This window comes from Manis pentadactyla, chromosome 13, assembly GCF_030020395.1.
Source record: "Manis pentadactyla isolate mManPen7 chromosome 13, mManPen7.hap1, whole genome shotgun sequence".
NCBI classification, from domain to species: domain Eukaryota; kingdom Metazoa; phylum Chordata; class Mammalia; order Pholidota; family Manidae; genus Manis; species Manis pentadactyla.
In genome coordinates, this window is record NC_080031.1 from 9,180,705 (window position 1) to 9,206,772 (window position 26,068).

At 45.6% G+C, this 26,068-nt stretch overlaps 2 long non-coding RNA genes across 2 annotated transcripts; both read right to left on the reverse strand.

Annotated features, from left to right (window-relative positions):
* Positions 1 to 254: 254 nt before the first annotated feature.
* On the reverse strand, positions 255 to 6,019 carry LOC130680313 (uncharacterized). The gene is made up of 3 exons (XR_008993267.1): positions 5,858 to 6,019; positions 1,599 to 1,689; positions 255 to 425 (listed from the first exon to the last, which is right to left on the reverse strand). It is a non-coding gene; the product is annotated as an uncharacterized LOC130680313 (long non-coding RNA).
* Positions 6,020 to 18,199: 12,180 nt separating this feature from the next.
* LOC118913573 (uncharacterized) lies at positions 18,200 to 24,789 on the reverse strand. The gene is made up of 2 exons (XR_008993304.1): positions 24,046 to 24,789; positions 18,200 to 22,309 (listed from the first exon to the last, which is right to left on the reverse strand). It is a non-coding gene; the product is annotated as an uncharacterized LOC118913573 (long non-coding RNA).
* Positions 24,790 to 26,068: the final 1,279 nt, after the last annotated feature.

The following is a 26,068-nucleotide window of genomic DNA, read 5'->3' on the forward strand; positions in this document are numbered from 1 at the left end:
GCAGAATGGACTTCAGTGTAGGGCTTGTTTGCCCTGGTGATGTTGGGGCTGGCTCACTGCCCTGCATGTCACTAGCCTGGGAAAAGAACCAAATTCAAAATCTTGAAGTACAGTTTTTACTGAATGTGTATTATTTTCACACCATCATAAGGTTGAAAAATTTTAAGTCAAATAAGCATTAACTTGGGGACTGTCTGTACAATCTACTCCAAACAATGTAGGCTGTGAGTTTTCTCTAATTTTCTTGCAGGGGATGAATCTTGCGGGTAGATCACAGTATCCTTCAGGCAGAGTTCAGGACCCTATTTCACTTGTATTCCCTCTGCAGGGTCTTACAACTTCCATCACTCCACACGCACCCCAAAAATGGGGTAAACGGAGGATGTACCACCTCAGCTGAAGGCGCCAGGGTGCACGCCTGTGGCCTGAAATGGAGACAGTCAGGGACTCGCCTCTGTGACTGGCTGGCCTCACCCCACCCCCCATTCCCCGTCCCCCTCAGGTCTGCTCCGTGGCGTCCAGCATCCCAGCTCACAGGACTTGTGCAGCAGACGCTTTTCTCTTCGCTTCCCCTTCCAATTTCCTACCAAACTACAACCCTTATCATCTTCAAAATGTGAAAAGCGCTCTCTCTTGGAAGCCCACCTATGTACTGATATCTATTAATAAAAATTCTATGAGCTATAGTTAGCTTTCTTGCTGCATGTTCCAATTGAACTTTTGTGTGTGTCTTCTAATGAAACTTTATTTATGGACTCTGAAATTTGAATTTCATGTAACTTTCACATGTCATGAAACATTCTTCATTTGATTTTTTGCTCATGCCATTTAAAAATAGAAAAACTGTTTTTAACTCTTGGGCTCAACAAAATTAGGTGTCTGGCACAATTTGTCCTGAGACTTAGTTTGCTGAATCTGTATTAAATTATCAATCATATTTATATTTCCTTAAAATAAATGATGGAACTTTACATTGCTTCAGATCTATTGGAAGAACTCAGCATTGACTATTACTTTTTTCTTCCTTTTTGAGTTAATATTGTTTAAATAGCTCAATATCCTATGTAACTTGAAAGTCGAGGTTGGAAAAGATTGAAATGATCTGTCTACACAAGCAGCATGGCATAGCAGGGCATTATCTCAATTTTCTGAATGACAAATAAGTGGGGCTTTGTGCCTTTTAAATTTTTATCTGGCAATCTCTTGCCAGGCTGCGTGCACCCAGGTTATAGGATTATATCCTTTGTGCTTCCAGCCATTCTGTTTCTGGTTCCAGTATCTTTAAAAAGACACATGATCAGAATACCTGCGCTTTCTCTCTCTCTCCATCTCTGGACTTGAAGACTTCCTCCCAGAACTCATCAGCTCTTCCCTCCCCCACCTCTGGAGGAGGGCTCCTTTTCTCCTCCTAAGCTCACCCGCCCCTCACCCCGCTGCTCCTGGGAAGCCCCTTCTCACAGGACTTCGCTTTACTGTTGTCTCTGTCTCTCTTTTCCCTTCTACCATCCCTTCTCCACTGGATCCTACCCTCAGCATATGCTTATGATTGTGTTTCTATTATTTAAAAGAATTCCACCCTTCCTGGGCCCCATCCTCACCACTCCTGCCCCTTTTCTTCACATCCAAGCTTTTTGAAAGATGACATCACAACTTCACGGTGGCCTATCCTCCGTTTTTACTTCTCTGCTTCTGTAATGAAGGATTGTGATATAATGAGTCATAAGAGATACATATATGGTCGTTCATATGACCAAGTGTATATTTCCCAGGTACATTTGGTCTTGATCCACAGTTCCAGAAAACACTGCAGAGTCTTAAAAGTGAAATGGGTGTTTTGTCTTGTACATGAGAGACTTTTGGACCCCCACCCAAGGGTAGGGCTGGAGGCTGAATCAGCCAATGGCCAGTAATTTAGTTAATCATGACTATGCAATGAAGCCCTCACAAAACCCCTGAGAAGAGCTCACTCTCTCTTTCTGCTCCACTCGGTTGGATGCTGCTTCTCAGTCTGGGAGAGCTTCCATGCTTAGCAAACCAGAAGGCCTCCATGTGCCACCGAGCCAGGCCCCAACTCTGTGAGGATAGAAGCTCCTTTATTTGGGAACTTGCCCTAGGAATCTCTTCATCTGGCTGTTAACTTTTATCTTTTATGGGATCCTTTATTAAACTGGTAAACATAAGTGTTTTCCTGAGTTCTGTGAGCTGCTCTAGCAAACTAATTGAACCCAGGGAAAAGGTTGTGGGAACCTCCAATCTGTAGCCAGTAAGTCAGAAGCACAGGGAACTGTCTGGGGCTTGTGACTGGCCTCTGGAGTGAGGGGTGGAGGGCAGTCTTGTAGGACAGAGCCCTTAACCTGGGAATCTGGCGCTGTCTCTGGGCAGATAGCATCAGAATTGAGTTGAGTTCTCAGACAGCCTGCTGGTGTTCAAGAATTGCTTGGTGTAAGTATGTGTGGAAAGACCCCCTCCCACATAGTTACACACATTGGAATCAGGTCCAGGAACCCACATGGAGTTATACTACCATTACTGCTGGGTATAATATTGTTACTGTTACACATACATGTAGGGAAAATATACACCAGTGCATTTGGTGTTGGAGGAGTGGGAATAACAGGGATCTTGTCCATCCTTGTTTTTACTTACATATTTTGAGGTAAAAATTGTCTTATTGATTATTCTTCTACTCATAAAAGCAGTATATTCTCATTGGAAAGTTCAGAAAATTTAAAAAGAAAAACAAAGAAAATAACAATGATCAATAACCTCGGAATTCAGAAAAAACTGCAATCAGTATTTCTGGATATTTCCCCAACAGCTATTTTCCTACATCTTCCTTCCTGGCAAAGTGCAGGGGTCTGCTCACCCAATATGTGCTGCAGGGACATACCTAGTGTTGATTAAGTAGGCATTCTCAAATTTTTTTGCCTCAGGACCCCTTTATACTCTTAAAGATTATTGAAAACCCCAAAGAGCTTCAGTTTAAGTAGGTTACATCTACTAACATTTACTGTACTCAATGTTAATACAAATTTAAAAAATATCTATTAATTCATTTCAAAATAACAATAATAAATCTATTACAAGCTAATGTATGTAATACATTTTGTGTAGAAAAAGTATCTTCCAAAACAGTATTTGGTGAGAAAAGTGGCAATATTTGCAAATATTTTTATTGTCTGGCTTAATAGACAGCTGGACTTTTGTATCTGCTTCCACATTCAATCTGTTATGAAATGTTACTTTGGTTAAGGAAATAGGAAGGAAAAATATGGTCTTGCAGGTAGGTTAGAAAAGTGAGGAGCACTTCAATGACTTTTAAAAAGAATTGTTGATGTTCTGATGTGGTGATACACCAAAACTCAAAAAGTGGCAAATTCTACAGCATTGGTGGGAATGTACATTGGTGCAGACACTATGGAGAGCAGTATGGAGTAGGAATTTACATGAAGAAAACAAAATCTCTGATGTAAAAAGCTGCACGCACCTCTATGTTTATTGCTGCATTATTTACAACAGCTGAGATATGGAAGCAACCCAAGTGTCCCCCAATAGATGACTAGATAAAGAAGATTATTCAGCCATAGAAAAGAAAGGAGTCCTGACATTTACCAAAACATGGCTGGACCTAGAGGGTATCATGTTAATTGAAATTCCCGGACTGAGAAGCAGCATCCAACCAGTGATTTCACCTATTTGTGGAATCTACAAACAAAACAGCAATAAACTCATAGACCCTGGGAAGTGACTGGTGGTTACCATGGAGGAGAGGTCGTCGGGGTGAGTGGGTAAAACAGAGAGGCACAAAATCTAAAAAAAATAATAATAAAGTGGTAGCATTATATCTATAAGCTTTTTGTACTCTTCGTACGCTTGTGAGAGAATGAGAATGAAAAAGGGAAAAACATTTTAGTAGTATTATGAACACAGGTTTGACCTCACAGATCCCTCTGAGAGGAACCCACAGGGTTCCCTGGAGCATACTCTGAGAACTACTGGTCTAAACCAGTGATACTGTTTCTTTTACCAGTGATTTATTTAGAATGGACGTGTGACCAGTTCAGACAAAGGAGAAAGGAAGGGAATTCTTCAATCTAGTGGAAAAGTTTCCTCAAAGGTAAAAAGGGTTGACAGGAAGACAGAGCTACGCTGCTTCAGCTGGTCCACGTCGTGTTTGGTGTTTGTCTCGGCCTCGCGAGGCGGGCTGCCTGAGGCTGCACAGCAGACGCCACTGAGCCAGAGGTACCCACGTCGAGTTCCCTTGACTCAGGGCTTCGAGTTTTGTGAAGTTAATTTTATGAAGGAAGGAAGGGCGTGAGGAAGGACTGTTCTGATGGGTTTCCTTCCAGACTTTTTTCTCAGTGTTTAGAGATGTAAGTTCACATAAATCTCTGTGTTCCTAGCCCTTAACTCAGCGCAATGCTTGTTACACCTCAGTGCTTAATAAATGTTCTTTGAAGGAAGAAAGGAAGGAATGTGTGGTGTTTATTGCTGACAACAGCTTCCTCCCATTCTGTCCTCTGTGAAGATGAAGAGAGGCAGGTCACTCTAAGAATGACAAGCTTCCCGCGTGCGATGATGCCTAAACAGCTATCTGCCAAGAAAGCTATTTTCTCTATGTCTAGATACTAAACACCCCACCACCTACTCAGTATTTTGTATCCTGAAGGAAATCAGGCATTTGTCTAATATAACCTAAAAATTTGGCACTTGATGCTTCTGTAGTGAGTTATTTTCAAAGCACTTTCATGATTGTCTCACTCGGTACTCAAAAGTCAAGCTGCGATATAATGCTATTGCTCCCATCTATAGTTAAAGAAAGTGGGGTGATGACATGTCGAGTGGTTCATAGTTACACAGCTAGTTAGCAGGAGAGTCAGGAGTAGAACCGCAAGTCTGGTGTTCTTGAGGGCTGAGCCCAGGAAACTCTGACAGGGGCTTGTCATCATGGGGGGATTTGTCTGACTACCCTGGGGTGGGGCGGGAAGAGGTGCAGGGAAACCGGCCCTTGTCCTTTGTCCCAAGCCCCACACCCTGGGATGTCCAGGGCCAGTGAGTGAGTGTGGCCTCGTATCTGTCTCAGTTGAATGGCACTAAAATGACAAACCCTCGTTCTGAATGACTTTACCTGGAGGTGATCTGTTCCGCTAGACTGACTGTGACATTAAACATGGATGAGGGCAGGGACATTTCCCACCCGGAGCTGGATGGGACTGGCAAGTGTCAGATTTGAAATTTCTCACTGCAACTCACAGGCTTCTGCTGACCTGGGGTTGAAGACTGCAGCCTGGAAACCACCCAGAATTAAATGTTGACAACTAAGTCAGGGAGGGAATGCACGGAAAATGCTCGAGCGTGATGGCAGCCAAGGGACCCGGGTCTTTAGCTCCATGCGGGCAAGAGGAAAATAGCCCTGTCTTTTCATCCTGGCCCTGCCACTATTTTGGTGGGTGACTCCTGGCAGATGGCTTTCTCTCTCCAAAGCTAAGCTTCCATACTTTTAAAAAGAAGGTAAGAATTAGATAGTGTCAATGAAGATAATACCAGAAAGCACTAGGAGAGTCTATATACACTTCAGTCTGCTTCTTTAAAGCAGAAACCTTACTCACATAGCAAAAAGTGAATTGTGGGACACACACACACACACACACACATTCAAAAAGTTTAGAATCTCACAGATGAGATACGTAGATGTTGTTGGAAAACGAATGCTTACCTGCTGCTTTGGTTCTGCCTAAGCCCTGGATTACTTGTCCACCCCCCCATACCAGACTCTCAGTGTCATGCCTGGTGCCTGCTCTACACACATAAATGCTTTTGAATGAATGACTGTGAATACACATGCCCAAGGCCTTACCTCTTCTGTGATAGCCCGATGTAATAGAAAGCGATCCAGAGTCTGACACAACTGCTTTCAATTCCCAGCTCCACCATCGATCAGCTGTGTGACCTTGGGCGGGATCTCTGTAAAATGATTTACTTCATCTGTAAAATGGGATGGTGAGGAGTAAAGATCATTTGTGTGAGCAACCCTGGAGCAGCCCTGGGCCTATAGCAAGTTCTCAATGCCTGGTAGCTACAATCTGCTACCAACATGTCAGAGCTATAGGATAGCAGAGAAAAATGCAGTTATTTTGTATGTGGGATAATCAGGCCAATGCCCTTGGTGACATCAGTCTATAATAAAAGTCTTGGACGAGAGAAGTTGGCGTCATCTTGGTCAAGGTGAAATAGGACAGGATGACTTCGGGCAGATTTTCCAGAGGAGGGAAATGCATGTAAATGTTTCTGGCCCTCACACTGTGGAGTTTAAATGGACAAGTCATGTAAGGATCTTGAATGTGCACCTACAGGCGGGGTCTTCGGGGACCCAGGGTGACAAGGCAACTTCAGCAAAAAGCAGCACGTTATTGAGTAACACTGATGCCAAATGACAATCCCAGAGCACAGGCAAAGAAAGATGAGAAAGAAAAGGACAAAGAAGGAAGAAGGAAAGAGAGAAAAAAGAGGAAGGTGTTGGAGAGAAGGAAAAAGAAAAGGAAGGACGGAAGGAGGGAGGGAGGGAAGGCGGGAGAGCACAGCTCGGGGTGAGCCCTGCCCCCCGCGGGCGCCCCGGCCTCCGCCACCACCGGCGCTGGCCAAGGGGAGCTGCAATAAGCCTGGGGCCAGTTTCATTTTTCTGGCTGTAAACAAATCTAATGGAAAAGTGTTGGATGAGACTCCACTGGCAGAGACTGGAGGGAGGAGGTCTATACATCAATCTTTGAGCTTTTTCACTTCTGGGGATTGTCACCCATGTCAGATCCATCTGGACATTTCTGCTTTTTTTTTTTTTTTTTCCAAATGCTTTTGCCAAGACGAATCTTTAACGCATTTAGATGTCAGAAACTAGGACACAGAAGGAAGAAATTAAGCATTAGTTTCTCCCTTTTTTCATAGAGCCCAAGTGTTCTTATGGGGACATTAGGTCCGTTAAAGAGTTACTTTTCATTCATTCAGTAATTATTTAACAAGGTCTTGGTAGAAAACGGGCACCATACCGGTTACTGTTTGCCTGGCTTCTAGCAGGACCACCTATACCATAAAAATGAGATCATACACTGAACGGAAGATCAACAGAGAAGATATCGCAAGACATTCCCCTAGTTACAATTTTGGTAACAAAAAACAAAAAAACAAAACACCCTCATGCATTCCCTACAGCTCTCTATCTTTTCCTTCCTGTTTCTTTTCTCCCACTGCTCACACTGTCTGTGTTTCAAAGTACTTCTGCTTCAAAACAGCTGCTAAGTTAAATAATCCTATCTCCTCAGCGGCAGCCTTAAGTCTTAATTTTCTTTTTGTTTCACTCCACTTCCCACCTTTACAACCTTCTCATTTATAACGGCTGCTAGTTATTAAGTCCTTCCCAGGGGTCGGGCCTCTTACTGTCATTATCTTCAAGCCTCACAACAACCTCTTGAAAGAATGGAGACTCGGCGAGGTTTCTTGACTTGCTTACAACTCACGGCTGGAAAGGAGGGCTTGACGCTTCTTAGCTCGGAATTCCAAGAGTGGACTCCTTCCCCAACACAACGGGGCCTCCCAGCCTGTCCCTGTGAGGTATTCCGCGCCCCCTGCTCTCGCCCTTGCCAGGGAACCAGAGAATTCCAATCAGGAGATTGTGCCTCATGGTTATCTCTCCGTTAATAAATGTTTCATGGATTCTAAATGAGCTGTCACGATGCCTTGGAGTGAGGGTTGCAAACAGCTCCATAAGCAGATCGTACAATAACAGCCACGTGACCCAAGCTGTTACTGTGACGGCAGCTGAGAAGGAAGGATATTTAATTATGGAGATGGGAGGAAGGGTAGCCAAAACTCATTGCTGCACTGAAAAAGTGGCACTAATTTTGTTTCTCTAGTTCTTTTGGGAAATAGGAACGATAAAGTGTGACTTGCCATCACCTACGAAAATTGTGCTGAGGATCTTGGCTCAGATCTGTAAGCAGGAAGCATTTAAGTAGTTTTTCTGATGATTATCTTGAGGTTGCTTCCCTGAATGAAATTTCAGAAGCTCACTCACAATGGCACCTGATGGGTGTGGGAATCGTCAACATGCCACTGGGGGAGAGCTAGACGGACCATCCTTGGGAAGGACCCTGAGAACATGGTTATGCTCCTGGGATTTGTAGTGTGGCTTTTTTATTTACCAGCCGTGAGGCTTCAGTCGAATCATTTAACCTCTAAGCTTTGCTTGCCTCACCTGTAAAATGATGATAATGTTATCTACCCAGCAGGGTTGTGGTAAATGTGATATAGGTGTAGCACCACACTGCTGTAGCCCACTGGGCACATAGGTGTGAATTAGGAAAAGGCCACCTTGTGGGTGGATGCTACCTTTTAGAAGCAAGGGGTCAACTGATATGCAACATTATAGACAGTGAACACAGCCCTGTGCCAGGGGGCAAGGCTGGCTGAAGGGTGTCACAGGCTGGACTTGGGCTCTGTTCATGCCCAGGCTGGGCAACCCCACAGAGTTCAACCCCTAACCATGCATAGCAAACCTACCTCGTGGTGCATTTTAACCAGTTAGGGCTGGTGAACTGTTACTCGTGTCATTTGCCACATTAAATCAGTCAGCATTTGTTCATTGTTATCAGTAGTATTACCGGGTGGTCAGTGACACTCAGAGAAACAGATGAGATCACTAGGACTTCCACGTCATGGGAAAGAAACGCTGTGGCCTCACCTGTTTGCATTAGGTTTCTGAACAGGTCACCTTAGCAGTGGACACCAGCTTCCTTAGGGCCGCGTGGGTTGAACAAGAGTCAGGGGAGGGGAGGTGAAGGTGATGTGAATGGCTGCGGCCTCTCTGAAACATCACCTGGAGGCCATGGTTTCGAATGTTCTAGGTCTGCTTGGAGAAGCAAACATGGATGGAAGAGCTCACGGTTTGGAGTCAGTAAAACTGTGTTCCAACCCTGATTCCTCTGTGCATTTACCCTGTGACCACAAGCCAGGTCTTCAGTGACCTCAGTTTCCTCATTTAAAAAATCTGGATTATGATCTCTCTCCTACGTATGTTAGAGGTTCAAACAAGATAATTTATGAAAAAGTGCTGAGTTTGGCAAGGCACTGTACACATGCAGACTGTCATTTCCCTCTCAGTGTATTTGTAGGTTTGCAGAGACAAGGAGAGGGTGATTGGACTGTGGGCACGATAGGGGCAAGGGCAAGCCTTCCCTCTTTCTTTCCAGTTTAGCGTCTGCAGCCCCTGTGGGTGTGGACTCGTCTGGGTGTCAAGTGCCCTTGAGCATCACCTGCTGCCCCTAGACGGACTGCTGGGCTCAGGGCATGTTGGGGTTGTCACCTAGCCTTGCAGGTAATGCACGGCTGCCTCTGACGGTGCATTCTGCAGCATTCTTCACCATTGGCCAGTGGAGACATTCTTTGCATTGCTTGTCCCACCAAAGGAGTCATACTTGTTGAAACCTGTGGTTAATTGGTCCTGGCTAACACGTAGACTTGGTGCGAATTCCCCAAAACAGCCATAGAGGGAACCTCAACTCTCAAACCCTCTTCTCTCCTCTCTGCCCCAGTACACTCCTGTGTTCACAAAGCTGAACCATCACCACAAAGCCCTGCAGGAAAAATAACAATTGAATCACAGAGTGAATTAATAGCTCACTTTCATAAAGTCTGGCAGCGTCCAACACCGAGACACCAAGAATCTATGACTTCGCCTGTTTATCTGAAGCACTCCTAAAATGCACGGCTGGGCACAGTTCCCCTGGGAAACGAAATAAATCAGGAAGACAGAGTTGCCTGGGGGATGCTAAACTTTAGAGTTCAAGATAGCTTCAATTTGCATTTGCCCTTCTTTTTCTTAATGGATGTTCTCTTTATTTTTCATGGATTTGCGGAACACATTATCATTTATGTTGAATCTATCAGTTTTTCCCGTGAAGCAGGAAAAGTAAAAGGTTATTGTTATTTTTTTAACTAGAGGAAAATGGAGTTGTGGGAAAGGTAAGCAATTGATTTGAGGCCCCAAAGGATACAAGTCTCAAATATGCTTATCAATGAAATGTGTGGGTAATCGGTGAGTTAGAGTAGAGAAAACAGGATGCCTCCGTTGGTCCTCACAGCCTTCTTCTTACACTGTTTTCTGTCGTCAGGAACAAGTGAATGGGCTGATTAAGCTGGGGTGCACAAGTTTTTCCGAGACCTGGCTGTGGGGTTCTCTCATGAGGCGGAATTAGCTTCTGGAAATCACAATTATGATTTTGGAGATGTTCATTTAAACTTTAGCTTTGGAACAGGAGAAATGCTAACCATCTTTCTTAGCCCCGAATTAAGAAACTGTCTGATAAGGACTGTCATGTAAATATACAGATATGCATGGGAATGGGATCAGGAACTGTTCTTTTGCGCAACAACCTAGATGTGAAAAACAATGCACCAGGAGCAGGAGTTTAAGTCACAGGGAAACTGGAAGAAATCTTTGGACGCCAGTGGTCTGATCTATGCGCTGACTTGTGATTCCTGCCTCTCTGCATTTTAGTTTCTGCTTTCTTTGAACTTCCCTGTATGGACAGCACATGGTATGCTGAAGCAACACCTGCCCTCCCCAGAGCAGGCTTTTACACGAGCTGAAACAGCTCACAGAGGCTCTCTGTTGAGCCCCACCTGGCTCTGACCGGTCCAATACCACACATTCTCACCGAAGGCACTGTGTCCACACGGGGCCTGAACTTGGTTCTACTACTGGAACTGTTTTATAGAAAATATGACCAGGTTAGGAAGACTGTGTTACATTCGATAGTTGAACTTTGCTTTGGTTTCTGGACCAGGGTGTCTCCACTGGGAGTTATTTTGCCCCCTAGAGGACATTTGACAGTGTGGAAACATTTTCATTGTCAAAACTGGGGGTGCTGCTGGCATCTAGTGGGTAGAGGCCATGGATGCTGCTAAACATCATAGGGTGCACAGAATAGTCCCCCTTGAGAATGATCAGGCCCCAAATGCCGATAGTGTCAAGTCTGAGAAAGGCTGTGCGGGCCAACAGAAGCATCCTTTTTTCTCTACTAAAATGAGCAACGTGTAGTGAGACCGCCATGTGGTTTGTATCACACTGGTTTTTGTTCTATGGAGAGGTCCTGCCTACCTCTATTATGATAATACAGCGGTATAACAAACAACCACAGAACCTCAGGGGCATATAACCATAAACCTTGACTTCTGCTCAGGGACTAGAGGTCAGCTGCGCAGTTCGGTTAATTTGGGCCACGCTTGGCTGACCTCGGCTGAACTCACTCTGGGTTCAAGTGAGGTGTCGGTGGTTTGCCTGGGAGACGGCTGGTCTACTGTGGGTCCATTCTTATGTCTGACGGTTGATGGGCTTTTACCTGGGGTGATGTGGGTGACTGTACCATGTGGCATGTCATCATCTGGGGGCCAGCCAGGCTTGTCACATGTCAGTGGCAAAGTTTAAGAGAGAAAAACCATGTGAAGCCTCAGCTTGGAACTGGCACAACACTTCCACTGCACACTTTTGGCCACAGACTCAAGACACAGAGAATCAGATTCAAGCTTTTCATGAGAAGAGCTGCAAAGTCAGCTGCAAGGGGCGAGGATACAGGGAGCAGTGAAAGATTGTGGACAGTTTTGCAAGCAATCTGCCACATGCATCTCCAGTTCTAATTTACATTATGTTTCAAAATCCCGTGGCGCCGCACCTTCTCCAGGAAGTTTTAGCTTCCCCTCCTTTGTCCTCCTGTCTGTGTCCTGGGCTGACAGCTCTCATGCTCCTCCTGCTGAGCCACAGTCCTGGCTGTAGCCATTGGCCAGTCCCACTAGAACGCAAGCCATTTATAATCCCTGCCCAAGGGGCCATGAGTGAATATGCAGTGCTTTCTCTGTACGTGTCCTAAATGTTTTGTGAATCTGGCTGTAGGGCACTGAGTTCAAGAGCTCGGAGGAAGAATGCCTCAGTTCACATCTTAATAACCTGTGCCTCTTGTGATTTCAAGTCAAGTGAGCTGAGTTATCTATTTCTCTGTACAATGGGGATAATAACGGTCTATACCCCAGAGGCTTGGGAGGGCAAAATGAGATAATACAGGTAAAGTTCTTAAAAGCGTGGCTGGCACATAATAATGTTCAGTAACGGCAGCTGGTGTTGTTAAGATGCCTCTTTCACCATGTCAGTCAGCATCTTCAGAGAACTATGACTTCATTCATTCATTCATCCGTGACTTGGATGTAGACCCTGGACTTCTGTGCTCTTCCTCCTCCCACAGTGAGAGGACAACGCTTGTCACTGGCCAGCTGACCCTTCAGTGGTTGAATTCACTTTGCTTCTACGGCTGGTTCTGTTTCAGTCACTGGGAGAGATCGTTATTTCCTTCTCCAGGGGTCAGCAGAGCTGAGAAAGTCAACTTGCCCCCAGGGAGACGCTGCGCTCCGGGGGCGAAGGAACTCTACGCCTCTGTTCCACACGCCCGACTCATCCGGGAGGTATTGCCTGGGCTGCTGGATTCCTGCAGGTTCCAGGGATAATGACGAGGACTGTGTGGGACCAGTTCTCAGCAAGCTCATGAGCTGAATTCCGTGTTGCTGAAACATTTTGGGAACTGTTAAAATAAGACACACGTACGATTTCAGACAGGCTTCTCAATGGCAGCCTAGAACAGCTGCTCTTGACATAGGCTGCGTTTGTGGGCTTTAAAACCATAAAAATTAGAAGCTGCCCCATGAATAATACACTGACTCAGTTCTCTGAGTCACAGCGAAGGGTGACTGTGTCTACAGCTTTTAATATCCTGCAGATTGGCTGGGTGTCTCTCACTGGATGGGTCTCTGTAGAAATGGAATCCGTAGGAGAACGGTGTCCTCATCTTCTCCCACTTTCCAGGCTGGCTCTTTTCTAGTCAGATGGCTCTTGCCTGGCTTTGAAATTGTTCTCCATTGTGAAGTCTTCAGATTAAAGATGAACACTTGTGAAACTCTTAGAAGAGACCCCTGGTGTCTGGCAGAAGCTGGATTATCAAAGTAGAAACGGGCGCAAACCCAGCCTTAGCTACAGTTGGCTTTGCTTTCTGATGGGCCGTCTCAGGGAATTTACTGTTAACGCCACCTCTCCTGAACACCTGTGTCCATACTAGTATTTTTTAATCTCTAAAATACTTTTATGTAATCATACTCAGAAGGATATAACTTTGCACTGATTCTGTTAGTCTTTTAAAGCACATTTAAACATTCCATAAAACTTAGTCTTGCTTTAAAGTAGGTATTTCGCTTATTGAGAAATAAATTTCTCTTGTTTCTTCTACAATCCCTAGCACGAAGGTCAACATATATCCTTTGATTCTTATCAGTCACTTTTGTCACAAACTAGTAACCCACAAATTTGTTGCATTCAGTTGTTTTTGATTCGGTCTGGTTTTGCCTCAGTGCAAAGTTGTAAAAGGCAAAGATGTTACAAGGGGCATAATGTAAGCAGCCTAGGGCGGATGGTATGCACCTGGCACGTCATATGTTTCTGTGGCCTTCACTCGGAGTTTGAAGTTTGCTCAAAGACTTTTATACCACTTAGTAGTCCCAATGGCGTCTATACAGAGTAGGTGCTAAATATGTGTTTGTAGGCAACTGAGACTGATGTTCTCAGAGACGCCATTCATCACGGGCATTTTCCTGGGAGGATGTGCCACACAGCTCTAGTCCTAATCTCCATGTAACCCTGAATTATAATCATGGATCTCTTTTTACTTTTTATCCTTTATAGTAATCATTAAAGATAGAACAAGCTTCTAAAATACCTCCAAAGTTTGACTCTTTGCCTCTCTCCTCTCCAAAAAACTCCTTTTTTGTTAAGCATGTGTCTGCTTCTTTTAAGCTAGCCGGGTGTTCTCTTGAGTTAGTTCAACTGCAGGAGAGGGACTGCGGCAAGAGTGACTTAGATACATCTGGTAGTGTCATGTTCCTTAACAGATAGCCCTTTAGCACCTACTCTGTACATTGTATCGAGTAAACACCCCTGGCAACTCATGGTTTCTGCTTTAAGGAGCTTTCAGACTAGCTGGCGAAGTACCACATACATGCATGAAATACAGAAAATTCAAGACCTTATGTAAAATACCAAAGTAGCAGTATGTGCTGATTCCAAGGAGGGCAATGTATTCTGAAGAGTAAGGAGAAGGTTTTAGCAGGAGGTAGATAGTGCGTTCTGGCCTTGAGCAGAAGTAGACTTTGTAGAGGTGAAATTGAGCATTGAAGAGACACCAAGAGCAGGAGAACATACGTAGTAGGAAGACTTGAAGTTTTAGAGTCACAGATAACCCAATACTTATTATTGTATCACAAGTTTCTGAATCTCATTCCTCAGTTGAAAAATTCCTGGTGGCATTAGCATGAGGATTGAGTATGAAAATGTCTAGTGTAATGCAAAAAGATACATAGTAGGTGATCAGTAATTGCTTGTTAGCTTTTTAGCAACTGTCAAAATGGATCAAAGCAAGTATGTAGGGCAGGGGGCAGGACTGTGTAACTGGGACCTAGAGGCAGCAAGGGGACCTGAGCAGGGAGACCTGGGTCCCCATTAGGTCATCTGTTGGAGAGCTTACATGTCTGGATAAGGGTTTGGACTTGAAGCAGTGGGCTAGGGTGCAGAGGGCAGCATCAATGACTTTTTAGATTTTGGAAGTTCCTAATTTGGGACACACACACACACACACACACACTGAGGCACCGGAAATAGTGGGTGGCAGGAGGAGACCAAGGCTGACTACTCATTATACTCATGTGAGTGAGGTTTTGTCTCCAACAGGATTTCAGAAATATTTGTGTAAAAGCAAAACTTCTAAAATAAGAAAATCCTGAAATACTAAAATCCAGAAATCTAAAATAATCTGAGTCTGAAATACTAAATTTAAAACCCTGAACACCCATGAGGACCCCTCCACCACTCTCCAGAGCAGCAATTCTAAGCAATTCCTCTCTGAATCATTCAACTATTTTGAGTTCCAAAAACCCAGCATGATAGTGATTCTCTAATTTTGCCAACTTGGAAATCAATTATGGCAAAAGTATGGATGAACAGGGCCGAAGTTTCCTGAGGCTCAACAGCTCTTAAACAAACAATATATGTTGTATATATGCAGTTGTTGCTGGGGAGCGGCATTGGAGGGTGGGACCCACCTATCCCACTTTGCCAGCGCTTGTTGTTTCTGATCTCAGAATAACACTTAATTAAATGTAATCATTTTCCTAAACAGAACCGAATGGCTAATCAGCCACTACGGTGGTGAGAAAGAGTAATAAGAAAAGCATTTTACAATTTGTATGTATGCTGCTATTTGACTTTATTGTTATCAGTCTGAAACAATGACCTCAAATGTTGTTTAGAGACCAGAGGAAATCGACTCTCTTATTTTACCTTTGTTAGAAACAAGTACCAATTGACCCAAACGGCATGCCAAAGCAAGAGGCAGAATAAAAGAAATAAGCCGTAATCACAAGGTGCATTTGAGTGGAGGTCTGTGTTGAAAAGCCCCTAATCAATCTGAGGAGCCTAGCAGAGACGCCAGAAGGCCTTTCATGCCCAGTTCCCTTGAGCTGTTCTGGATAGGATTCCTCTTGGGAATCCTGACAAGCCATGAGACTGAGCAATATCTCATGGCAGCCTATGCTGAACAGTGAACAAGTGGTGCAGTTGGTGCCCTTGGCTTTTAAGTGGGAAGCTCTGCAGTGGGTTCAGGGACAGCAAGTGCCCATCAGCTAGCCTGGGGTTGAGGCTCACAGGGGCTGAAGGGGACAAGTTGGGCGGCGGTTTGCTGCTGGATTGCGGAAGACTTTGACAGCTAGCGTCACGTCCGCTTTGCGGGCAGTGAAGATCCGTGCAAAGGCGTTGAGAGGGAGCATCAGCTTGCCTTTGACTTAGAGGATAAACCAGGTCTCCGTGTGTCAGGTGAATGAGAGTCCGGTGCAACACGGACACTAGGAGAGTTGGAAGTGTTTAAATGGCAGCTGGCAGAGGAAAAGCCAGAACAGGACTAGGAGACACAGGAGAGGATGTGAAGAAAGAAGCAGTTTGTGGGGCTTCTTTCCTGGTGGGGTCACGGTTACTGTCTCCGTCAAACGAGCTATCCCAGACTGGGCGGCGTCAACAGCAGACGGGTTCCTCACGGTTCCGGGGCTGGGAAGGCCCAGCTCAAGGGGCAGCAGCTGGTGTCTGGGGAGGGCTCGCTTCCTGACTGCAGACGGCTGCCTGCTCATCGTGTCCTCACGTGCCCAGGAGAAAAGTCATCTCCGGTGTTTCTTCTTATAAGGGCACTGACCCCATTCATCAAGGTTCTAGTTTCATAACCTAGTCACCTCTCAAAGGGGACCCCTCCTAAGACTACTCCTTTGAGGGTCAGGATCTCAAGATGAGAATTTGGGGAAGATACAAACATTCACTCCATAACAGTTACCATAATTAGTAACAGTCTATCAGACTACTCCAATTAAATGGCACATTTCTGGAAGGCAATGCCTTGTTTGAGGAGGCTCTGCTGGTTGATTTAAATTGTGTTACCTAATATGTTGAAATTAGAGTTTTTCACACGGATTATTGCTATTAATGAAAATCCATTTAACTGTTGTGCATGACATACCAACCATGAGTCTGTTTCGGATATCAAAATTTTTTTATGCAAAAGACACATTTCCTCATGGTACATTAGTTTGAATGGAAAGTCTCCCTCCTGACACACACACACACACACACACACACACACACACACACACAGATACACACTACCCAAAAAAGTCAGAATCAAAATGCTTACTGTTTGCCTAATAAAACAGAAAGGAACTGCTTAAGGAAACAAACACTTTCATTTTAAGGCAGGAACCTAAAATCTGTGAGGGGTGTTAATCAGTTTCTCGGGCATTTAAGCTTTGTACCACATTTTGTTCTTCCGCTTTTTGCATTCATCAAGCCTCCGCTTGGGGATTTCTGATCTGCAAAAAGCTTTTTAACAAACATCCCCAACACCCTTTCGTACAAATGCCACTTCTTCTCAGAGGGCCAAAATAGAAACTCCTTTCTGTTCTGAATAATGTATAGTCTTCTGCGAGGCAGTTATGCCTGCCCGTAGCTACTTCGTCTGCAACATCAGTGAACTCTTTGCTTAGTCTGGCCATCCCTCCAAGAGTTGTGTGGTTCACGGGCCACAGGGGCAGCCTCATTTCCAGCTCTGACACCAACAGTAACCGCAGAGCTTTCCTACACGGCTAACTTTCTCATTTTGTTTAAACACCACTTATTCTGACACTTCTGTTCATTTCAGTTCATCCACTTTTCATGTGGGAGGTAGAATAGTCAGCATGAACTTTGAAACCAGATCAGATCCAGGCTCTGACACTTGCTAGGTAATGGCCTTGGTCAAATAACCCATTGTTTTCTCATTTGAAAGTGGGGATAATAATACCAACTTCCCAGGCATTTGTGCAGATTAAACAGACAGATAATGAATGCAGAGCTTCCAGCACACAGTAGTCTCAGCAGACATTAGTCCCTTTTCCTTATTTGGTGGGTGTTTCTGAGCTATTTCACGTGCCTAAGGATAATGAAATGAACAGAGACAAATCCCTCTGTACCGTGTTAATGATGATGGTGGTTCTCAGAGTGTGGGGGGCCCCCAGCCAGCAGCATCATATCCACTCAGTTCTCTGAAGTCAGAAACTCGAGGCGTGGTACCCAACAATCTGTGTTTTTACAGCCTTCCAGGTGATTCTGACACATATGAAGTCTGAGAACCATTGATTCTAGAGAAAGACCAGCATGGTGTGTTAAGTGAAATAAGTCAGAGAAAGGCAAATACTACGTGATTTCAACTCTGTTTAATATAGAAAACACACACACAAACAAAATGGACCCATCAATACTAACACTAGACTGTTGGTTACCCCAGGGGAAGCAGGTGGGTGAGGGGGTGAAACAGGTGAAGGGGATAAAGAGGCACAAATTTCAAACTGTAAAATAAATCAGTCACAGGAATGGAAGTACAGCATAGAGAATATAATGAATCAAACTGTAGCATCTTGGTGTGGGAGCAGGGGGAAACTACACTTACCACGGTGAGCTTTTAGTAATGTATATATAATTATCGAATCGCCATGTTGTATGTACATCTGAAACCAATGTAATATTATATATCAACTATATTAAAAAAAAAAAAAAGCAAGCCTGGTGTGTTCGTGGGTTCACAACCAGGGGAAAGGCGAGTACGTGTGCATGTGTGTACGTGTGGGGCGGTGGGTGTTCATGGAATTGTTCACAAATACAGCTAAAGAAAATAAACCACGGAGGTGGGCTCGGAGACGAGATTATTCAGATTTGATCTTCAGTGAGTGTCGCACTGTCTCTTTGTCAAGCTAAGTTTGAGGACCAGAGATTTAGGAGGAAGTACAGTCTGATTCCCTTGATCTGTTGGGATCTGAGGATTCGAGGGGGTCCTGAATCTGACCTCAAAAGTCACAGCTCTGGTCCTCCAGGTGGGCTTGTCTTTGGGGGCCTTTCCTCCTTCGGGAGCGGGTGGTGCTGCGAGGACTAAACCCCGTCCGCGCAGCTCCCCCTGGGCCGAGCTGGCGGTTGGTTGGCTTCTGCCCCCTTGTGGGCAACCGGTGTCAGTGCCTGCTGCGAGCAGGAAGCCTGTCAGCCGCTTTGCTCCGAACTCCTCGGGGGCGTAGATGAAATGCCTATGGCTTGCCTTTCGAGTCCTCCTTTCTCCTGCCCTGAGCTTGTGTGGCCGTTTGGCTTTTCATCAACCCCACGCTGACTTGGGGAGATACCAAGGGGATCACCGTGCCGACACCGTTGCAGCCCCGGGTCAGGTGGTCATTCGTAGGGATGGATGGCATTCGGCATCTGTGGGATGTCGCAGTACGTAGGTTGTACTTCATGATCGGGTTTCTTTTTGTTATAATATAAAATTTTAAACTAATATTTAAAAACAGAAATATGTTTAAAAAATTTTAAATTATACAGGTGACATGTTTATTTTAGAAAAATAAAAAATCACACCCTCTATCCCTTACCAGAGAGATACTCTGTTGCGTATCATGCCATATTCTCCCTCCTCCTCAATCTCCCGACTTCCTTCTGTTTCTCTCTTCTGGTTCTACTTTAATTTTACTCATTTCTTCCAGGAACAAGATAACAGAGGGAGAAAAGGGGAACAGCAGGAGATGAGTCAGTGTTAGGAAGCAAACAATGCTGATTTATTCCTGTTCTCATTAGTGCTAGCTGGAGGGGTCAGAAAATGAAACAGCTCCTCTCCTTGGATCACTCAGTCTGGCTACAGAGCCCTGTCTCCCTCTTTTTTGACCTCTTCTTTGTTATCTATCTCATCTTCAGATTCAAATCGCCTGTCCTTTGGCCTAACATCCTTCTTGATATTCAATGTCAGAGAAAGAAAAAGGCCGCTGTCCAAGTATTGTTATCTGGACTGAGAATGTTTTCTTAGCTCCTGACTCGTAGCTTCTGCAGCCTTCTTTGGGCCTCCTCCTGTTTTCCTTGCTAAATAATAAAGATTCCCACAGACTGGAGCTATTAACCCTCAGTCTGCCATAAAAGTTAAAGTACTTTTTCATTCATTCACTCAACAAACGTTCAGTACTTGACCATAGGTCTGATGCTGTTCTAGGTTCTGGGGGTTCAGTGATTTCAAAAAGATAGACGGGCTTTCTGCTTTCATGGAGGGAAGAGAAACATGAAAGCAGATGAATTATTTTAGATTTTTATGAGTGCTTTGAAGAAAACAAAGCAAGGTGATGGGGAAATTGTGTTAGTAGGGGTTGTGGAGATAAGGCTGCTCTGAGTGGCTGGTGTTCAGTCTGAGAACTAATCATGAGAAAGAGCCAGAAATGTGTCAAGCAGGGAAAAAATCTTTCTGGGCAAAAAGAATAGCAAGTGCAAATACTTGCCATCTGAGCAGGCTTGCTGCACCTCAGGACCTAAATGAAGGCTGTCGAGGTTGTAGAGAGAACAGCAGGGCCGTAGAGGCAGTCAGGCCACCGTTAATTTGGTTCTTATCCTACAGGTGATTGGAAGCAACTGAAGGATTTTATGGGTGGAACATAATCTCATTTACATTATTCAGATGTTGTGCTGGCTGCTCCCTGGCTAATGGTGCGTAAGGGAGCATGAAGGGGCGGGGCAGGAAGCCAGCGAAGATTTTGCATCCGTCCACCATGGATGGGAGGAGGGATCAGACATGCTGCTGGCAGTGGGGGTGATGGGAAGAAACGCACGAGCTTTGGACTCACCGTGGAGGAAGAGCTCACGGGACTTGCAGCAGAACTGGATTTAGGGAAGAAATGAAGAATCAGAGATATTTGCCTTTCCACCTTGTTGATGGTTTTCAGTTTGAGGGACAGCCTATTCCTAAGCCTAACTGATTACATAATTAAATAATAATCATTTCCTAAGTCGAAATAATCAAGTAATAGATGTATTTATTTATAGCAAATATTACTACTTTTCCAAGCAAGAACTCATGCTCTGAGTAATTCTGGGGGGTGTTAATGTTGGATTTGCTTGCTTCATAGACCAAAGGGCTGCACACATCTCATCAACCAAACAGTGCGCTGGCTGACTTCCCCATTTCTCCAAAACACAGGACAAGAACTAGAACAATATTTTGAGTTAAGCAACCTGCTCAGTGTTCTGGCACAACTCTGGGTTTTTGAAAATCATGAATCCCACACTGTAGAACTAATTGAGGGCTCATTCAGTTTTTAGGAGCCTTTTTTTTTCTCCTGGAAGCTCCGTTCCTCATTGAAACTGAGAAAAAGATCAATTAGTCATGATGTTGGACATCTGGCAGCAGTGTCAGTGTCTTTCATCACCAGTTTCCAGTGCTTTCTTGACCCTGTAGATTCAAACCGTGGTGGGTGTCCAGCTGCCTCTTGGGGTTTCCTTTGTTTGACTTCTTGCCTGTCTCCTCTGTGCCTGTGCTGACACAGGCAGGGTGGCGCGTGTGAGGGTGTGCGGGCATGAGCTCACTGGAGCCCATGTGTGAAGGGGAGAAAGATGAGAAAGGAGAGATAGAGAGGCACAGGGACAGACACAGAAAGAGAGACTGGGACGGAGGTGGAGAGAGGCAGGGTATGAAGCTAGAAACCTGAGAGTGTGAATGAGCCACGTCTCCTCTGGTTCCTCACTTTGAGGTTGTAGACCCGACCGACCGCCCAAGAAGCCCTGCGGCTTTCACATTCTCAGCGGCGCCCTTTCCCCAGGGCGCTGGCTCTGACTTTCTCGGCACCAAGGGAAACTGAGACTTATGCTTGGTGATCAGTGAGGCTTAGGAAGGAAAGAGCAGCAAGTGAGAGTTTGGAGGTTTTATCTGGCGGTGTTAGAGGTTGGACTTTGTCTCCCAACAAAGGTATATTCAGGTTCTAACCCCATACCTGTGAGTGAGACCTAGTTTGGAAATAAGGTTTTTGTGCAGATGTTATCAAGTTATGGTCAAGTTATTAGGGTGGATCCTAATCTGATATGCATGATATCTTTATAAGAAGGGGGAAGTCTGGACACAGATACAGCAGGAGAACATCAAATGATGGCAGGGGCAGAGGTCGGAGCGAGGCAGCTGTCAGGCAGGGAATGCCAAGGATTGGCGGCCACCACCCCAAGCTAGGAAGACACAAGGAAGGATTCTCCTCTGCGTGTTTCAGAGAGAGCATGGCCCTGCTGACACCTTGATTCTGGGTTTCCAGCCTCCAGAACTGAGAGGGAATAAATTCCTGTTGTACCACCAGGGTGGTACTTTATTATGTCAACCATAGGAAATGAATACAGGCGGCAAAGCCACCATGAGTCATCAGTGTGATGTGTAGCCAGGAAGCTTAGCACAAGTTTGAGCTGCAATAATGGGAGTATAAACATCTAGAATGGCAGAGGGGAAGGTTGTCTTTGCCTCTATACCAGTGATATTGTATTCACTTCTAGGCAGACTTTTTGGCAGGACATTGCCAAGCTAGAAATTGTTGAGAAGACAGCCAAAGGGGCAAGGGGAGCCTGGCACCCTGCCACATTGACACTTGGACGACTGTGGGGATCTTGTGCCAACTTACCTTGTTGCTGTAGTTTCCAACTCAACATTTCCATTGATGTCTTCAGTACCTAAGCATAGAATCAATTATTCATCCAAATAGAGATGAACTGCTTCCCAGGCTGCCTTCTTTTCTCATTCCCTGGACGGTCCATTCCTGTGGCTTCAGTTTTCATCTCCAGCCACGTTTCTCTCTTGAGGGGCCGATCTATTTCCCTGGCCACCTACTGGACATTGCTACTTCATTTAGCACTCGCCTGAGCTCAGCCCGTCGAACACGGGACTCACCTGCCCCATCTTCTCCAGACCTGCTCGTCCTCCCTGCACTGTTTCTGTGAAGGCCACCACTGCTCACTTGATCGCCCAGTCACAGCTGTGGGTGCCCCAGCTCTCTGTCCCACTGGAAGCCCACAGAGGGCAGGGCCCATGCCTGCTCTTTCCCTGCATTTCCCTCTGCCTCCCAGGACAGGTCTAGCCCACAGTGGACACTGCCTTGAGGGGACAGATCACCCCTTTCCTGGTTTAGCTCCCATGGCAGAGGTCCCCAATTTGTTTGGGAATAAGTCCAACTGGGGATGCCACAAAGTGCTGTTATTTGGCAAACAGATGTTTAGAGAGGATCTTAAGAGACTGATGAGCAGAACAACACAGTAATGTGCATGCTTTCTTAAAAGTAAACAAGAAAAAGCAGAAATAGTTGGTTTTGTGGTATTGTTAGTAAATTCTCCAGGAAGGGCATTGGGTCTCAGTGTCTCCAAGTCTAATGCCTTCTCTTCATAACCTCTAGAAAAAGTTGGACGATACAGAAAAGTAGGTCACCACTAGATCAATCCCTCGCTCTGGGTTTTGAGAAGTTCCCTTCTTTTCCTTGCTCCCCACTCCCTATCCCTTTTGCTCTCTTTCCTTCCCTGTCTCTTTCCCGGAGCCACTTCCTCCTCACCCCTCAGCCTTCTGCTTTCTGAGTTACCCTCGCGCAATCTCTCGCCATCCCAGAATTCAACCCTCTCACTTTCTCGATTACAGTCTCTTTGCCGACTTCCTCTCTTGTGGGCAGGAAGAGCTGCCGGGCTCCCAGAGAGCTTATGGTTATAGGCATCGGCAGGTAGCTCGGGCTTCACACACCTGGGCCGCAAGGCCATTGGCTTTCTTCCAGAACAGGGAGCTCACCCAGCAGGGAGGGCTTATCCTTCAGCCACCTTCATCTTTATATTATAATGTTGATCATAGGTATTTTTCCTCATTCTAAACCTGTGGGGAGAGCAACGATTTTTTTTTATCTGGAAAATGGCTTTGCTTTTTTTCCAGCTAACGAATCCTCATGGCCTGTGCATGGGATGGGAAACTGATAACAATATGTGAAGTATGCCTGGAACGAGAGGACGGAGATGAAGACAGAGGGTGCAGGCAGAGCTTTGGGGCAGATGGCATTAAGCTGAGGGGGGAAGGGTTTAATATTTTGGAGGGAGAATGGTATAATGAAGGGAACGTAAAGTTTTGGAATCAAAGACCTCCGTTTGAATCCTAGCTCTGCCTCATAATGGCCATGTGGCTTGGGCAAGTGATTTAAACTCTCGCCCTCAGTTACTTCATCTGTAAAATGGAGATACAATAATTGTTTCACCAAGCTGTTCTGAGGATTAAATAAGTAACCATATAGGAAACATAGCAGGTAAGGGTACTGGTCCCAAATGTGGGAACTTGATTATAAACGGTTCCTGTCTCTTTCGTCTAGATTCTCAATCCCTTTTCACATTTGTCTTCTCCAAACTATACTTTAAGGATGGAGATTAGTTATTTATTTGTTTTCTTGCCCCAGTGCCTAGTTTGGGGTGAGGCATCTGTTAAATGGCCAGGGCAGGTTTGTGGACCTCTGGAGGGCACACAGGAATGTCCCCGTGGCTGGGATCAAGAGGAGCTTTGGTCCCGGGAGCTGCATTCTGCTCCCTTCTGCTCCCTTACTCACCGTGTCCTTTTGTCTTCTGGTCCTGTCCGGAGACTCCGGTGCCCAGTCTATTTCTCTCTCTCTCTCCCCGTATTCATGGGGTGATGTGTGGTTGGAGAATATGCCTCATTGAGCATGGAGACCTCATTTTGACTCTCTCACAAGTTGCTCAGATAATCACTCAAATTGCAAAGACGTTAGGTTAAACCCTTGAATTATCTGCCTTTCATTCCAAGAGTCAGGAGATTTCCAGTGGGTGGAGCCTGCGGTCCTCTGTTGCCATGGCGACGGCAGGTCCTGGGCTCCAGCTTCTCTCCACCGTCCCCTCTGCACACTTACCTTCACACAGTTCATCCTCATCTGTTCTCTGATTGCTTCAGGTCCAAAGTCTAGGGATAATTGAAACGAAATTGGGGATAATTGGAAAAAAGGTAAAGGTGATACTGCTCTGAATAAAACTGGTACAAGATCTGAGGCTCAGGTGTAGCCCCTCGCTTTACCAAGACATGTTTGGCAGAGAGACAGAGCCACTGGTAGCCTGACTCTCCTCATCTCTTCAAGCTGAAGTCACTGATGTCCCACTCCCCAGGCTGTGGTCTCAGCCCCTCAGTTTTCTGAACAAATCTGTATTTAGCTGGAGGCTCACCCACAGACTTGGACCTTCCCTGGGCCTGAACAAGGGTCAGCGCCAAAGTGTGGGGAGAAGAGAAAAGGGATTTGAGAAGAATCTTGAGGGGGCAGGATGAGTGGAACTTGTTAGCAGACTGGAAGTAGGGGGTAAGGAATAGAGCAACCCCCAGGTTTCTCCTCAGGGCAACGGGTAGTGGCTTCCATTAAGGTCCCACTGACACTGGGGACTGTCCAAGTTCCCACAGGAGGAGCAGGTGGGTGGGGAATGGGAGAGGATTTCCACTCTGCATACGCTGGCAGCCCAGCACAAAACAGGCAGCGGCCCATTTCAGTTCTGCTTTTTCATACTGAACTGGAGAGAGACACCTGCCTCACCCCATTCTGGAGGATTAGAGGAATCCAACTGCAATGAGGAGGGAAAGGACTTGCTCGTAAGAGTCATTTCAGGTCCGTATTATCCATCTGGAGTTCACACAGACCTCACAAGTTAAAGGCATGGTCCCCAACAAAATTGTTCCCACTTAGATGTCAACTGCCAGTGGGGGCCCCAGGCCAGCCCACTTCTAACCAAATAGTTAACAAATCTGAGGGATTCCCATTACCTCCCTTAGGTTTGATCACCGGTAGATGACTCCAAACACTTGGGAAAATTTTACACTTACAATTATAACTTTATTTTAAAGGATATAAATCAGGACCAACCTATGAAGACACATAAGGTGAGGGTGGGGATGGTGGTGGTGAATCTGGGACCCTTGTCTTCTCCTGATGGAATCAGATCATATCACCCTCCGTTATAACACATCAACGTGCTCACCACCGAGGGTCCAGAACTTTCCCTGGGATTTCATCACACAGGTGTAATCGATAACTCACTCTCCAGTCACCCACCCCTCCCCAGGCTCAAAGCCCCAACCTGCTAGTCATGCGGTTGGTCTTTCTGGTTACCAGCCTTCTTCCTAAGCCAATTCATTACCATGAACTCAGGTGGATCATAGACCCGCCTATCATGGGAAAGTCCAAAGGTTTTAGAAACTTTGTCCCAGGAACCCACGACAAAGACCAGACAAACTGTTTATTATAAACAGAAGTAGAGCCAGGTCTTGACCCCATGTCCGCAGAATCCCAGTCAAGTGCCTTCCCCTTTGCCCCACACCAGACCCACAGCACCTGGCTCCCACCTGGCTTTCTGGCTGTGTGTTTAGGAGAACATGAGAAGCCAGCATGGATTCTGCCCTCCTGCAGACCTGGAAAGGAGTCTCAGGTATTTCGAAACCATACCTTGTCCTTCCATTTGCCTGGCTGAAACTAGACCAAATCCACAATTGGACGTCCATGTTTCTAAGGTGATAAAGCAAAAGCAGCAAGGATACTGGCAGGTGCACCAGTCCTCGTGGAGGGCTCAGCAGAGGGC